This window comes from Myotis davidii, unplaced genomic scaffold (assembly GCF_000327345.1).
Source record: "Myotis davidii unplaced genomic scaffold, ASM32734v1 scaffold399, whole genome shotgun sequence".
Classification (NCBI taxonomy): domain Eukaryota; kingdom Metazoa; phylum Chordata; class Mammalia; order Chiroptera; family Vespertilionidae; genus Myotis; species Myotis davidii.
In genome coordinates, this window is record NW_006292094.1 from 4,489,613 (window position 1) to 4,498,546 (window position 8,934).

Consider the following 8,934-nt stretch of genomic DNA (forward strand, 5'->3'; position numbering starts at 1 on the left):
CGGGATCAGGCCGGAAGCCTCGGCTCCCGGTTACAGGGAGCCTCTACCCGGCCTTGTAAACAAGGAGGCATTCACTGTCCCCGACAGGAAGTGCGGAGACAGGCAGGCTCCGGGGTGGGTGACAGCTCAGCCCCTGGGCGAGGACCCAGCTGGTCACAGCCTGCGAGCCGGGGCTGCCAGACCTGAGGGTCACTGTGGGAGTCAGTTGGCTACCCAGCAGGCCCAGCCAAGTCCGTCTTAAGGAGAGGGACCGTTTCCGCCTTGTTTATTTTTCTAGGAAGGAAGACACCTTTCCAGGAAGAACCCTGCAAACTGCCCTCAAGCTCGCTGGCCAGACCTGGGTTACACGCCCCTCCTCCAATCGGAGACCAGGAAAAAGGGGCCACCTTGCCTGGTTTCAGCATTTAAGACTCACTCCCTGGTGGTGCCCTCCCCTGGGAGTGCACATTTGTATGAACCTGAATCAGGGCTCTTTTTAAAATATATATATATTTTTATAGATTCTTTACAGAGAGGGAGGGAGAGGAATAGAGAGTTAGAAACATCGATGAGAGACAAACATCCATCATCTGCCTCCTGCACGCCCCCTACTGGGGATGTGCCCGCAACCAAGGTACATACCATTGACTGGAATTGAACCTGGGACCCTTGAGTCCGCAGGCTGACGCTCTATGCACTGAGGCAAACCGGTCAGGGCCAGAATCAGGGCTCTTTACAAGGACGAGGGGGGATGGTCCTGTTTAGGGGCAGATACAGCCCCGCATGGCCACACCCTGCACCGCCGTGGGCAGCAGGGAGTAAACCGGGTGACCAATCCTTCCCCCCAAAATATCTAGATCCCGTTTTATGGTTTAAAACCAAGGGCTGACATTTGAAAGTTACATTTTGTAGAAAAGAAAACAATTTTTTAATATTTGTTTAAAACTACCAGCCACCCTAGCACTTAATTTAATTACAGAAACAGCTAGTTACTGCTTTAATGAACCCTCACATTATCAAATTGTGGCTTTAAAAAGAACCTCTAGAATGTAAAATAATAAATGCAACCCAGATGTTCACTGAAAAATGAAAACAAGATTGTTTTTATTTCATAGCAACCAAATAGGTCAACCCATTTCCTCCTCCAGAGAATTCTCAGAGGACCACAAACTCCACGCGGAGAGCATGTGTTTCATATGTATCTGTCCACACAAGAAGGAAACTGCCGTCCAAAACAAACGGAGAACATAACATGTTCCCATGGAAGCGGGTCTGAGGCTGCGGCCAGGCCCTGCCTGCACGGTGCCAGACATCTGGATGAAGACTGGAAAAGAAATCGCTAATTACCCAGATATTGGGAAATACTTCTCCATCATCATTAAAATGTCCAGTTTTTATAGCAAGCTGCTGTTTTTATAGATCAATTACAGGACTAAGCTTTCCAAGAGGAGGAGGCAGTAATTAAAAATAGCTCGGCCAAGGGTTTCCGATGGGCTGACTGTCCCGTCCGAGCAGGGGTCCCGGTGTCTTACCGAGAACACGTCAGCTCGGAGTACATCTGCTCCGCGGAGGTAAGCTACAAACTCTTCCTGGCCAACCCGCGGGACTCAGGTGAGCCTCTTCTAAGACTTACGTGATGCTGAGAGATGCTTATCAAAAGCAAACAAGCGCGTGCTGAACTGCCTGCAGCCAAACCGTAGGACACTGCAGAGTCGCATGCCCCCTCCATTCTGTCTACCGGGGCATTGGCATTCACTGTGAAAAGTGTATAAGCTTAACTTCAAAGGTCAGGACGGGGACCATGTATTTTCTTCTCTTAACCTTCACCTGAGGACATGCTGAGGGGGACATCCATCAGGTGCCTTCCTTGCACCTTACGCTTCCCAACTGGCAATCAAACCCACAAGCCAGGCCTGTGCCCTGACTGGGAATCGAACTAGCAACCCTTCGGCACACAGGATGATGCTCAACCCACTGAGCCCTCAGGCCGGGCAGACACACGTATTTTCTACTCTCACTTACGAGTAACTATTTTCCCCCAATTTCAAAGTCTTTTAAAACAGCTTTTAGGAAACTTTGGTAAAACCTATTTTTTCACTTCATTTCACTTCAGAAGTGTCAATAGTCCTGCTTCCCAAAGGCTCTGCCAGTAACTCCCTCGAACTAAGCTCTCCCCCGGCGTTATTCACCCGTGTGTGTGCCGGCGGCGTGGCTGCTCTAACTCACCTATGGGAAGCAGGCTGGCCTCCACCAGAAGATTCGCTGAGAAACGTGTGGTTCCCTTTTCCCCTCTCAGTCCCCAGGGCGCTGGCTTCCTTACCTCTCCTCTTAACAAACTCCCATGAAGGGCCATGGCACATGCTTTCGTCCCGCCAGGAGCAATCTCCTTAGCCCACTGTGGCCTAGCCTGCCTTCTCTACACCTTTCACCAAACTGGATGGTTTTTAAAAAAATATGTTTTATTGATTTCAGAGAGGAAGGGAACGGAGAGAGAGATAATCACTGATCAGCGGCCTCCTGTATGGTCTCCGCTGGGGATGATCGAGCCCCCAACTGGACATGTGCCCCGACCCGGAATCGCACCGTGACTTTCTAGTTCATAGGTCGATGCTCAACCACTGAGCCACGCCGGTTGGGCCAAACTGGTTTTCCCAAGTCACCAAATCCAGGAGACACTGTCCTCATTTCCCTCGAACTCTCGAGGACATTCAGCACAGCTGGCCACACTCCCGCTCCCTGAGCACCGGCAATACCGCACAGACCTCCCGGTCTCCTCCACACACTGCGACCGTCTCTCCATCTCCTTCGCTGGGTTGTCCTCAGTCCCGGGGTTTTACTCCTGCCCCTCAACTCTCCCCACCACGCGATCTCATTCATCCCTCCCCGTGACTTGAGAGTCGTCTCCATGTTCCTCTCCTACCCAGACGCGTCTTCTAAGCCACAGACCCACACGCAGCAACTGCCTCCCTGCCGGCCCCACCGGGATCGCTCCCGGGCACGTCCAGCCTTGAAGACCAGACGCGAACTCCTGGGACCCACTTCTGGTAACAGCTGACGGGCTTGCTGCAGACCAGTCCCTCCGCCAAGGACATCGGAAAGAGCCGAACAAATTACAAGCAGCAACTGCCCGAGGCATCGGAGCACTACCCACGCAGCCAGGACTCGGGAGCCCCATAACCGGAGCCACCTTTCCCCTCGACACGTTTGCCGACTCACAGCAGAAACTGAGAGGTCTAAAGCGAAGCAGGAACAAGTGGCTGAGAATCTGAGCAGGAGGCCGAATCTCCCGCAGTCTTAGGGGGCTGGGGGGCAAGAATTAGAGCTGGGGGGCTGCCAAGTAGAAGAGGGCCTGGGAACACCCTGGCTATGAGCTAGGCCCACCGGAGAGCTAGACTCGGAGAAGGGTAAACCAGAGTAACCCGACCCTCACAACCTTAAAGTGATATTTCCCTCCTTAACTGCCTGCCAGAAGGCTCTCTGAGGGAAGAGAGCCAGAGTCTCAAATTCTCTCTTCACATTGTCACACACATTGTGACAATTTAATTAAAGTTAACAGGCGCCCGGCCAGTGCTGCTCAGTAGTTGAGCACTGACCCATGAACCAAGAGGTCACTGGTTCAATTCCGTCAGGGCACATGCCCGGGGTTTCAGGCTCGATGCCCAGGTTGCAGTTTCTCCCTCATCGCTGTTTTTATCTCTCTGTCCCTCTCCCTTCCTCTCTCCCTAAAATAAATTTTAAAAACATTAAAAAAAAGAGAGATAGCTTAACAGGCAATCTAAAATCAAGATAATATGAATGAAAACCAAGGGTAAAATAGATAATGGAATATGTGTCAGACAGACTTACAATAATTGTAATTAAAGTTGTCAAGATGAAATGTTTTAGCAGAAAAGAATTAGGAGAACTGAAAAAGACAATAAGTGAAATTAAGAACTTAATTGACAGGTTTAACAGCAGATTAAATAGAGCTACAGAGAAAATTAATACACTGGAATATAGGTCAGAAGAAAATACACAGAGTGGAGAATGGAGAGACGGAGACAGGAGTCTGAGAGACATACAGGACATGATGAGAGAGAGTCCACGAAGGAGAACAGATAAGGAAAGTAGCGAAAGGAGAGATAATGACCAAGGACACTCCATGTGCTGCCCAAAGCAAGAACCACCACCAGTCAACCCCAAGCAGCACAGACTCAAAGAAAACCACACCTGGACGCGTCACAGTAACACGGCTGAAAACCAAAGGCAAAGCAGCCAGAGACACAACGCCTTCAAAAGAACAAGGCAGCCCGGCCGGTTTAGCTCAGTGGACAGAGCTCCAGCCCGCGGACTGAAGGGCCCTGCGTTCGATTCCGGTTCAGGGCACGCACCGTGGTTGCAGGTTCCCCCGCCCTGGTCTGGGCACATGCCGGAGGCAACCAATCGATGTGTTTCTCTCACATCGATGTGTCTCTCTGTCTCTCCCTCCCCCTTCCACTCTCTCTGAAAAATCAATGGAAAAATATCTTCGAGTGAGGATTAACCAAAAAAATAAAAGTTGCTTCTAAAACAAAAAAGAAAAGAAAAAAAGAACAAGACATACAGCTGATTTCTCAACAGAAACAACGGAAGCCAGAAGCCAAAGAAATGACATGTCAGAGCACCTACAACTGTACACCCAGTGACAATATCCTTTAAAGTGCGGGCAAAATAATGACATCTTGACAAGAAACACAAACGGACCCTCCGAATGGCGTTCTCTCCATCGCTAAGTAGCAGCACCGCCCACACAGACGCACAGCCAGAAACCTAGACATGGATTCCCACAGTTCCTTCACCTCCAACCTCCAAGCTGTCGCGTCCATTTGATTCTCCAAAAATACATCTCGCGGCTCGCAAAGCAATGCAAATTAAAACGGCACATCGCTCTCACGCGCAGGCAAGCGCCAAGAGCCGATCAGCATGCTGAGGGCTCCCAGGGAGGAAGCAATCTGTCCGTATCTAGGGAAACCGAGAGCAAACCTGGATCCCGCAACCGCGATGCTAGAGACACGCTGGAGACGAGCTTTCGCGCCTCCGCAAGAGGAAGCGAGGCTGAGGGCCCACCTTACTGTTTGTAACAACACGCGTGATCAACACTAAAGGCCAACCCAGGGCGAGGTCAACAGAACGTTACAGGGGCTGAAAGAAGAAACAGGGGCTACCACTCTCAGCTGAAGCCCAGCCCCTGCTTCCTCACTGGTGTCCCGGTCCTCTCATCCCTCCTCCAACCAACTGTCCGCTCCGTAGCCAGGAACGCTCTTCTTAGAGGCTTTGTGCTCAGGGGCTACGAATATGGCCCCTGAAGCCCAAATGCCTGGGTCCGAATCGCAGCTCCACCCCCTGCAGGCTGGGAAAGTTGAAGCAAGTCACTCAGCTTCCCCACGCCTCCAGGCTCCACTCTTTACTGTAAATATTAAGAACCTAAGAGGGTTGCTTTGAAGAATGAGCAGGTTAACTCTGTAAAGCACACAGGGCAGAACCCAGCACAGAGCAGATGTAAGTATTAGCTACGGTCACTGAAAGGTAATCCATGTCATTCTCCTGCGGAAGACCCTTCCCTTCTCACTGAAGCCACCTGAGGTGGCCCCGGGCCTGTCCCCCCCCTCCCCCCTTCATTCTCTGCTCAGGCCACAAAGCTTCAAGCCTCTGGGCACACTCAGCTCCCTCCAGCCCAGTACCTGCCCTCTGCCCGGTCACTATACCGTTCAGGTTGCCTCTGAGAGGCTTCCCCCACCAGGCCTTCCCTGGCCACCTGGCTGTGCCCACACTTCTCCTGCCCCCCAGGCCCCACCCTCCCTCACTCTCCCCTCAGCCCCACACAGATTCCCTTCAATACACTGCATAATTTGCATCCGTTTTACATATCCCTTTCTGTCTGTCTCCCATCTAACAGAAGCTCCATGTACAGGGGCAATTCACCTGCCGTGTTCACCATGCTCCCTCCAGCCGAGCACAGGACCGGCATGGGTGGGGTGCTGTCAATGCTCGCTGAGTAAGTAAACACTCCAGGAAAGAAAGCGCTCAGCGCTCTCAGGGCGCCTGCCAGTCACTGCGAACGCTCCAAGGAATGACGGTTATTCTGTCCTGTGCACAGTCTGGAAACGCAGCCCTGTCGTTATCACTTTCTACATGTTAAAGGGTGTTTTCCTACCAGTTACTGCTGCTCGGTGAAACGGTTTGCCCACTTGGGGAAAAGTAAAGGCAGACTTCAACTTCTATTTCAAAATAATTTAAAGCACAGAGCGAGAAGTTTCCTCTGCACCCACACTCCCACCTGCCCAGTTCCCATCACCCTCCCCAGCAAGTAACCCTGTTATTGGTTCCTTGTATAGCCTTCCCGAGAATTTGCATGCACTTCCTCTCTCTCTCTCTCTCTCTCTCACACACACACACACGGAAATGGAAGCACACACTGGACATTTTCCCACACTTGGCTTCTGTAACTCTCTAATGAATCCATACGGAGCCTCTGGTTCCTTTCCACAAGCTCCCCACTTCGCTCCCCACCTGTGCGAGGAAGGGTTATCCGGCCAGTGTCCTGAGGGGCCCTCCAGTCGCTTCCCACCGTTTCCTGTCACCAACAAAGCAGGGAATCATCTCGTACCTGTGGTATCTCACACATGCACACACATACCTGCAGGTTAAATTCCTAGACCTGGCCTGGCTGGGCCAAAGGATTGTTACGTCTGTCACTTTAAAAGCTGCTGTCCGATGCCCCTTTATTGATGGGATTCACCCACAGAAACACAGTTCCTCTGAGCAGCTGAAATAAGGGAATATCATACAAGGAATTGGTTGCGCGCATGACGGAGAAGCTGGACGTGAAACTGGAAATGGTAAGGAATGCACACATGAGCAAGAGCTGGACGCCGCGACCACCGCTAAGTTGGAGGGTCAAAGGGAGGAGGTATTTTCAAAGCTAGGGCCTCGGTCAACTGGCCCGCACGAGCTGGAGCAAAGGAGACCGAGCAAAGGAGAGGCACTGAGGCAGAACCGAGGCGAGAGAACCTCCCCCTGCCAGCCTCCCACCCGAGGCCCCACTGGCCAAGCCCACCCCGAGCCAGAGGGCCCACGGGTTTGGGAAATGCTGCCTGCGGGGCCAGGCCGTGCCCAGGGGGAGCCAACATGACCGGGCTGGCGCTGCCTCCTTAAGAGCCGGAACTAATTGACACTCCCGTGGCCAACAGATGCTTTCAGACGTGGGGGTTGTGGGGGTTGTCGCTTGCCTGACAGGTGAAACCCGGGCCCCCCACCTTGTGGTCATGTATTTTACTGAGTGAGGCTGAGCCTCTTTTCACGTGAGAGACAGACTTAATCGTCATCTGCACAGACTGGCGGGGAGGGGGAGGGGGATGAGGAGAAAGCCAGCAAAGTCCTTCACCTCCTCTGCCACAGATGGTCCATTCAGGAACATCAATCAGACAGATTCCCAAACTGAGCGCCATGATGCTGGCAACGAGCCGAACCGGCCAGTCACCTGCCAAGTAGAGACACATCTCAAGAACCGTTTTAGAAAAACTGAATGGCAACCAAGCCCCAAAGGAACCAGCCATACCTTAACTGCACCCTGCACGCACTGTAAGCAACAATGTGTTCTTGTAATCTCATCCCCCCCACTTCCTCCTTGGCACTGCCTTCCAACCATTCATGCCACCCTCCCCTCTCCTTATCTCACACTGAGAGAACAAATAATAATACCCTGGACCAAATTTAAATTATGAAAACAGCAAGTAGGAGTCATTTTTAAAAAGTCTTTTAACACAACCAGCACATTAGCAAAAAGAGCTTTTAAGTTATCTGTCGCCCCGGCTGTAGCTGTTTGAATAGATTATTTACCCCGTCTTGTAAACAACCCGAGACTGACTTCCCGTATACAGTGCTGTGCGATTACTCTGAAATATACCCCCCCAAAAAGTGATGTTTTACAACTGCTGGCAAATGACTTTCTGGCCTTTCCGAAGGCCGTACTTTATTTTCTAAAACATGAATTTTATTGTTTATTTTTAACGTATTTTTTATTTATGTTTTATTGCTTAAAATATTAAAAGAGTAGTACATATGTTTCCTTTTTATTTTCCCCCTTGACCTTCCCCCGACCTCCCCGACCCCCCAGTGTCTTGTGCCCATTGGTTATGCTTACATGCATGCATACAAGTCCTTTGGTTCATCTCTTACCCCCAACCCCTAAAACATGAATTTTAAAGCAAAGCATTATTTTTGGAAATATAAATGGTAGTAATAACTAAAGAAATGTAAAGATGTTAATTTCAAACTCTCCAGTAATCAAGTTATATATGAGCACGCCTAATGCATACAATCATCACTTATTCAAAAACCTACTTATCCTAAGATTGCCAAACATATTTGTAAGTGTCTTCCGTAATGCAAGGAAGAAAGATCTTAATAAACCGTATCAGTAAAGGTTCAATGTTGTTTCCCAGGCCCCAGCATGCTGCCTGGCATCTTAGTAGACAATCAGTAAGTTACCTGTTCATTCTCGACTGTTTCATGAGCTGGATTAAGTCACACATTTAAATAATCAGACCCTTTTCCTACTGCAGGGAACGTTTTTTATAAGTTCTTTCGTTCAAATTTCAAAGTAATACACATCACTCAGAAACTTGAGTACAAAAATTAGTCAATAAAACACAGTACCACTATTTTTACACTGTTTAGACCATGATATATAGAACTGCTTTGTTTTTTAATGGTTGTAAAACAATTCATCCAATAAACTTCCCACAGTCTACCTCACCCGTCTCCTACTGGGCACTGCTGTTTCCAATTTTCCACTATTAGAGTGCAATGCACATCTTCCCACATGAAGTCTTTCTTCTGAATTTCAAGATTGTATTCCCAGGAGAGAAAGGAACCGCCCCAAGAAAGTCTTAAGACTTTGGATACTTTTAACACCATCCTTTGTTATGGTACTAA

General features: G+C 49.9%; 1 long non-coding RNA gene across 1 annotated transcript; it reads right to left on the bottom strand.

The window, feature by feature from the left end:
* Positions 1 to 761: 761 nt before the first annotated feature.
* On the bottom strand, positions 762 to 7,297 carry LOC107183350. The gene is made up of 2 exons (XR_001514139.1): positions 5,920 to 7,297; positions 762 to 1,303 (listed from the first exon to the last, which is right to left on the bottom strand). It is a non-coding gene; the product is annotated as an uncharacterized LOC107183350 (long non-coding RNA).
* Between the last annotated feature and the right edge of the window lie 1,637 nt (positions 7,298 to 8,934).